This window comes from Palaemon carinicauda, chromosome 19 (assembly GCF_036898095.1).
Source record: "Palaemon carinicauda isolate YSFRI2023 chromosome 19, ASM3689809v2, whole genome shotgun sequence".
In the NCBI taxonomy this organism is placed as follows: Eukaryota; Metazoa; Arthropoda; class Malacostraca; order Decapoda; family Palaemonidae; genus Palaemon; species Palaemon carinicauda.
This window is the reverse complement of record NC_090743.1, coordinates 58,615,982-58,623,027: the sequence shown is the minus strand read 5'-3', so window position 1 is coordinate 58,623,027 and position 7,046 is coordinate 58,615,982. Positions and strand designations below refer to the sequence as shown.

At 29.4% G+C, this 7,046-nt stretch overlaps 1 protein-coding gene across 1 annotated transcript in view; it reads left to right on the top strand.

Moving 5' to 3' along the window:
• The first annotated feature begins 559 nt into the window (after positions 1–559).
• LOC137659003 (armadillo repeat-containing protein 2) overlaps positions 560–7,046 on the top strand; it is a 188,020-nt gene continuing 181,533 nt past the window's right edge. Inside the window, exon 1 of the mRNA XM_068394105.1 lies at positions 560–716. The gene's annotated coding sequence lies outside the window, so the exon portion shown is untranslated. The remainder of the gene's footprint in view (positions 717–7,046) is intronic.

Here is a 7,046-nt window from a genome sequence, read left to right as displayed (position 1 = left end):
ATTAAGTATCTTGTAAAGAATACTATCGTGAAGGTAAATAATAACACCGTTGCTTAACACGTCACAGTCACGTCACAGTTAGGTGAGATTAGTGACGTTACGCTAGACACCTGTAAGGTCTTGGGCCATCTAAATACCTGTGACTTCCGTTACTTTCCTCACACCTGTAATCCTTAGTAACTAGTTTAACACCTGTCATTATTCAGGTATATTTTTCGCGCTTTCACGCACTGTCATTATTTATCCACCTGTTAAGTCATTAACTCCATTTTCATACCTGTTCTTTCCAAAAACCCTATATATACTTCGTACTATAGAATTATCTTTCCTTCAATAAGGCATGGAACCGTTTACACTTTTTGGAACATGAAAATTTTTCATCATGTTTCTGAGAATTGAAGTTAATAATATATTTTTGAAAGTTACATAAGAGTACAACAGCTAATATAAGGAAGCTTTTTTTCAGATCCTTTAAAAACTACTTGAGTCAATATTCGTAATATGTAATAATCTATCCCATCATGTTACCAAAGATTCAAAATATTCCGGCATAGTTAAGGAAAAGGACTATAACAAGTGGAAAAACTATTCATTGTAGAAAATATAAGATGGAGTGCCATCTTTGAGAAGTTCCAGTGTGCAAGACTTAATATCAAGATTCAAGACATCGAGTCTTTCGTAAGAAAATTCAACTCGGCTCCATACTCTTCTCATTGGTAAGTTCTGTATGAATGTATGAATTTATTCCATTACCTATAACTTTACTTAAGCTTCTATCATCCTTATTTGCAGATGTGATAAAAATATTTATGATTTTGTAGAAGAGTATACTTGTCCATAGGGATCTAACAGTTTTTGATATCCGATTTCGAGATATTCATAGAAATTACGGAATTGCTAAATAATGACAAACATATAAAATTGTATTTTCTCTATAGAAAAATGTCTCTACTAATTTATCATATTTCATCTAAATTTCTCATGAATAAATGAATTACTAAATTTCTCAAGAAATAATAATTACAAAATTTCTCAAGAAATAATAGATTACTAAATTTCTCAAGAAATAATAGGTTACTAAATTTCTCAAGAAATAATAGATTACTAAATTTCTCAAGAAATAATAGATTACTAAATTTCTCAAGAAATAATAGATTACAAAATTTCTCAAGAAATAATAGATTACTAAATTTCTCAAGAAATAATAGATTACAAAATTTCTCAAGAAATAATAGATTACTAAATTTCTCAAGAAATAATAGATTACAAAATTTCTCAAGAAATAATAGATTACTAAATTTCTCAAGAAATAATAGATTACTAAATTTCTCAAGAAATAACAGATGAATACACTTCGAAAGAAATAATAGATTACAATTGTAATGAAACAGAAACTTAATCAAACATCAGGAAACTACGAGATATACAGAAAACACCAAAATGACATGATAGGAATTTACTCGCTCAGGAATGAAACTTTCTGGAATATTCCGGATTCAGGTGGAGAAATAAATATGACTGCTTGGTGATTTGCTATACTCTCAATACAAATGCGCAAAGAACTCAAATATCTGATATTCATTATCTATATTCAAAGACTCTAATGTGAACAACTGGAGTTCTCCGTAAGCAAATATATAATAAATCCTCATAAATGCACATTAATATATATATATATATATATATATATATATATATATATATATATATATATATATATATATATATGTATATATAAACGTACTGGGTGTCGATGACAAATTCATCTGATACGTTAAAATATGTCTAAAAAAGCAACCATCATTAATTTGAACGAACCATTACCAAAAGTTAATTGTTTTTGTTAGGGCCACGGAGGTTTCGAATCTCTCTCTCTCTCTCTCTCTCTCTCTCTCTCTCTCTCTCTCTCTCTCTCTCTCTCTCTCTCTTCAAATGGAAAAAATTTTATCGAAAATACTAATTAGTTAAACTCACAAGTATTTTTCGTGATGTTTTAAACAAACACACCCATAGGCACGAGCTCACATCTAAGTAAAAATGATTAAAAATTGCTACTGTCTCTCCTACACAAACATAACTTTGAGAAATTAAAACTCTCTCTCTCTCTCTCTCTCTCTCTCTCTCTCTCTCTCTCTCTCTCTCTCTCTCTCTCTCTCTCTCTCTCTCTCATTATATGACTTATAACAACAGATTGATATTTTCCACCTTTCCAAACCTTACAAACAGTAAGCAACACCCTCTCTCTCAAGAAGAAGAAGAAGAAGAAGAAGAAGACCCATCATTCCACCCCCTTCATTATCTTCCTTTCGTCTTCCCCTCCATCCCAATTTGCCTCCCTGTTAATGTCCACTTTAACCCCTACTATATCCTCGTCACCACTTAGATCTGCTCTTGCTGATTACCTTCGCCAGGATCGTGTGCTTGTGGAGTGAGAGGAAGGGGGGGGGGGAAGTGGGAGAAGAGGGGGAGTGGGAAAAGGGGAGGGGGGAGTGGGGGGTTCTTGGTGGTTGGAATAGGGTTGTGGGGGGTTTCACGTTTTATCTCGTAAAATAATAATGATCAAAATGATAATGAGGAGTATGATGGTGATAATAGCGTGGATATTTTTATGTACTGTTGTAACAACAACAACAACAAAAACAATATTATTATTAATATTACTAGTAGTAGTATTATAAATGGTATGTCTATATCTATTCATATATACAGGGTATTCATATTTATACATTAATTATATATATATACATATATATATATATATATATATATATATATATATATATATATATATATCCCTTTTTGAATGAGGATACCTTAACGAGATGAAAAAGTCTATATATTTCCATGATCAGGAAACCTTTACTAGTCAGGGCCATCCATACTAGTATGGTTTGTTACGAGAGATCAGACATGAGTCTTCCACCATCACGAACCCGCACTGGCAAGAGTGGTGATGAAAACTGGCCAAACGCCAGATATGAATAAAGTCATGTCTGGACCATCTGTCCTACAGTGGACTGGAAACGGCAGGATTTATTGTTGTGTATATATATATATATATATATATATATATATATATATATATATATATATTTATATATCATATATTCATATATATATATTTATATATATATATATATATATATATATATATATATGATATATATATATATATATATATATATATATATATATATATATATATATATATATGAATATATATATATATATATGAATATATGATATATAAATATATATATATATATATATATATATATATATATATATATATATATATATATATATTTATATATCATATATTCATATATATATATTTATATATATATATATATATATATATATATATGTGTGTATATATAAATATATCTATATACTTACTGTATTCAAACATATATATATATATATATATATATATATAATTTATATATATATATATATATATATATATATATATATATATATATATATATATATATATATTTACATATATGTGTGTATATATTTATATATACATATATGTGTGTATACATACATACATACATATATATGTATGTTTGTATGTATGTATGTATAATTCCTCCTTCTTTACTTATTTTGAAATTATAGGAAAAAAATAGAGAAATAGAGAGAAAAAAATAAAGGGGATAAAATGAGAAAAAAGAAAAATGACAAAACTTAGAACGAGACAAAGAAAGTATAAAAGGACAAGTGAAGGAACGGAAGAATGAGGGACAGAAAAGTAAAAGGAAAGAAGATATGTGTTAAATGATCCTACACGAGTCCAAACGTCCTTTACATGATTACAAATATGAAGCGACGGAAAACAAATGGAAGTAACTCTTATCCACGGTCCAGCTACTACTACTACTATTATTATTATTATTATTATTATTATTATTATTATTATTATCAAATGCTAAGCTACAGCCCTAGTTGGAAAAGCAGGATGCTATAAGCCCAGGGGCCCCAACAGGGAAAATAGCCCAGTGAGGAAAGGGAATAAGGAAGAATAAAATATTTTAAGAATAGTAACAACATTAGAATGAATATTTCCTATATAAACTTTAAAAACTATAACAAAACAAGAGGAAGAGAAACTAGATACAACAGTGTGCCCGAGTGTACCCTCAAGAAAGAGAACTCTAACCCAAGACAGTGGAATACCATGGTACAGAAGCTATGGCACTACCCAAGACTAGAGAACAATGGTTTGATTTTAGAGTGTCCTCTCCTAGAAGAGCTGCTTACCATAGCTGATGAGTCTCTTCTACCCTTATGCCGGAATAAGTATTATTCTAATTATTACTACTAGGTAACCTACAACCTTAGTTGGAAAAGCAGGATGCTACAAGTTCTAAGGGCTCCAATAAGGATAGTAACCCAGTGAAGAAAGGAAAAGGGAAATTAATGATATACGATAAGTAATGGATAAAAGATATAGAATATATTAAGATGAATAGCATTGTTAGAATATATCTGTCGTATGTAAACTATTAAAAGAGACTTATGTCAACCTGTTCGAAATGAGAACATTTGTAACAAGTTTGAACTTCTAAAATTCAACCGATTCACCCACCTGATTAGGAGGGTAATTTAGAGGGAATTTAATAAATATAAATACTAAGTAATATGACTAAAGAGTTAAACTTATTAATAAAAACTAAATATATGGATAAGAAAATAACTTCCTGCTCAACATAGTTTAAATGTCATAGTAGATTACACTACTGGCTGACAAAAATATCTTTTACTGACTTGAAGTCAAAGATATTTCGTCGAGTTAATCAAAACTCAAAGATATTTCTTCGAGTTAATTAAAACTCAAGGATATTTCTTCGAGTTAATCAAAACTCAAAGATATTTCTTCGAGTTAATTAAAACTCAAGGATATTTCTTCGAGTTAATTAAAACTCAAAGATATTTCTTCGAGTTAATCAAAACTCAAAGATATTTCTTCGAGTTAATCAAAACTCAAAGATATTTCTTCGAGTTAATCAAAACTCAAAGATATTTCTTCGAGTTAATTAAAACTCAAAGATATTTCTTCGAGTTAATTAAAACTCAAAGATATTTCTTCGAGTTAATTAAAACTCAAAGATATTTCTTCGAGTTAATCAGAACTCAAAGATATTTCTTCGAGTTAATTAAAACTCAAAGATATTTCTTCGAGTTAATCAAAACTCAAAGACATTTCTTCAGTTAATCAAAACTCAAAAGACATTTCTTCGAGTTAATCAAAACTCAAAGACATTTCTTCGAGTTAATCAAAACTCAAAGACATTTCTTCGAGTTAATCAAAACTCAAAGACATTTCTTCGAGTTAATCAAAACTCAAAGACATTTCTTCGAGTTAATCAAAACTCAAAGACATTTCTTCGAGTTAATTAAAACTCAAAGATATTTCTTCGAGTTAATCAAAACTCAAAGACATTTCTTCAGTTAATCAAAACTCAAAGACATTTCTTCGAGTTAATCAAAACTCAAAGACATTTCTTCAGTTAATCAAAACTCAAAAGACATTTCTTCGAGTTAATCAAAACTCAAAGACATTTCTTCGAGTTAATCAAAACTCAAAGACATTTCTTCGAGTTAACCAAAACTCAAAGACATTTCTTCGAGTTAATCAAAACTCAAAGACATTTCTTCGAGATAATCAAAACTCAAAGATATTTCTTCAAGTTAATCAAAACTCAAAGATATTTCTTTGAGTTAATTAAAACTATCGATAAATCGAAATATGTAAACATTACTTGCAATATTTACATAACCGACGAATTACCTGAAACAGGATGGTTTCAAGATATAATCTAAAAAATAACTATTGACCCAGAAAATATATCCGTAATAACTATACTTCACAGCTTACAAGGAATGCTATTTACCAGTAAAGATATTCAAATAACTTGAAATATATTGATACATTAAAAACTATAGTACCATTAATAAAAGATATTTGAAGTTTTGCCCGGGCTAATATCAACCTAATCATATCATTATAACCGATAATAGCAACTGTCCACTAAAGATCTCAGAATAACCTATAAAAATTACTAAATAAACTCGATAAACAATGAAAAAATCCGTATAACATACAAAATATAGAATAGACAAGATCAACCAAAACATACCAAACCCATAAAAGAAATATTAATGGCTTTTCACCTAGCGAAAAATTTATTGAATTATTATTATTATTATTATCATTATTATCATCATTATTATTATTATTATCACTAGCCAAGCTACAACCCTAGTTCGAAAAGCAAGATGCTATAAGCCCAAGGGCTCCAATAGGGAAAAATACCCCAGTGAGGAAAGGAAATAAAGAAATGAATAAATGATGGGAACAAACTAACAATAAATCATTCTAAAAACAGTAACGTCAAAATAGATAGGTCATATATAAACTATTAACAACGTCAAAAACAGATATGGCATATATAAACTATAAAAAGACTCATGCCAGCCTGGTCAACATAAAAACATCTGCACCAACTTTGAACTTTTGAAGTTCTACTGATTCAACTACCCGATTAGGCAGGTCATTCCACAACTTGGTAACAGTTGGAATAAAACTAATAGAATACTGTGTAGTATTGAGCCTCATAATGGAGAAGGCCTGGCTATTCGAATTAACTGCCTGCCTAATATTTCGAACAGGATAGAATTGTCCAGGGAGATCTGAATGTAAAGGATGGTCAGAGTTATGAAAAATCTTATGCAACATGCATAATGAACTAATTGAACGACGGTGCCAAAGATTAATATCTAAATCCGGAATAAGAAATTTAATAGACCGTAAGTTACTATTGATCAAACTACATCAACGCCCGGATGATAATACATGACTCGAAATAATATGAAAATCTAATAACGGTTCATTCAACGACTACCAATCAACCACAACATATTAATTCGACCTAAATAAGATAATTACCGACCGAAACAGATTTACAAAACCGAAATTGAAGCACATGCGATACCGAATATGACAGGGAACGAAAGCAAATGTTTCGTGTGGCATT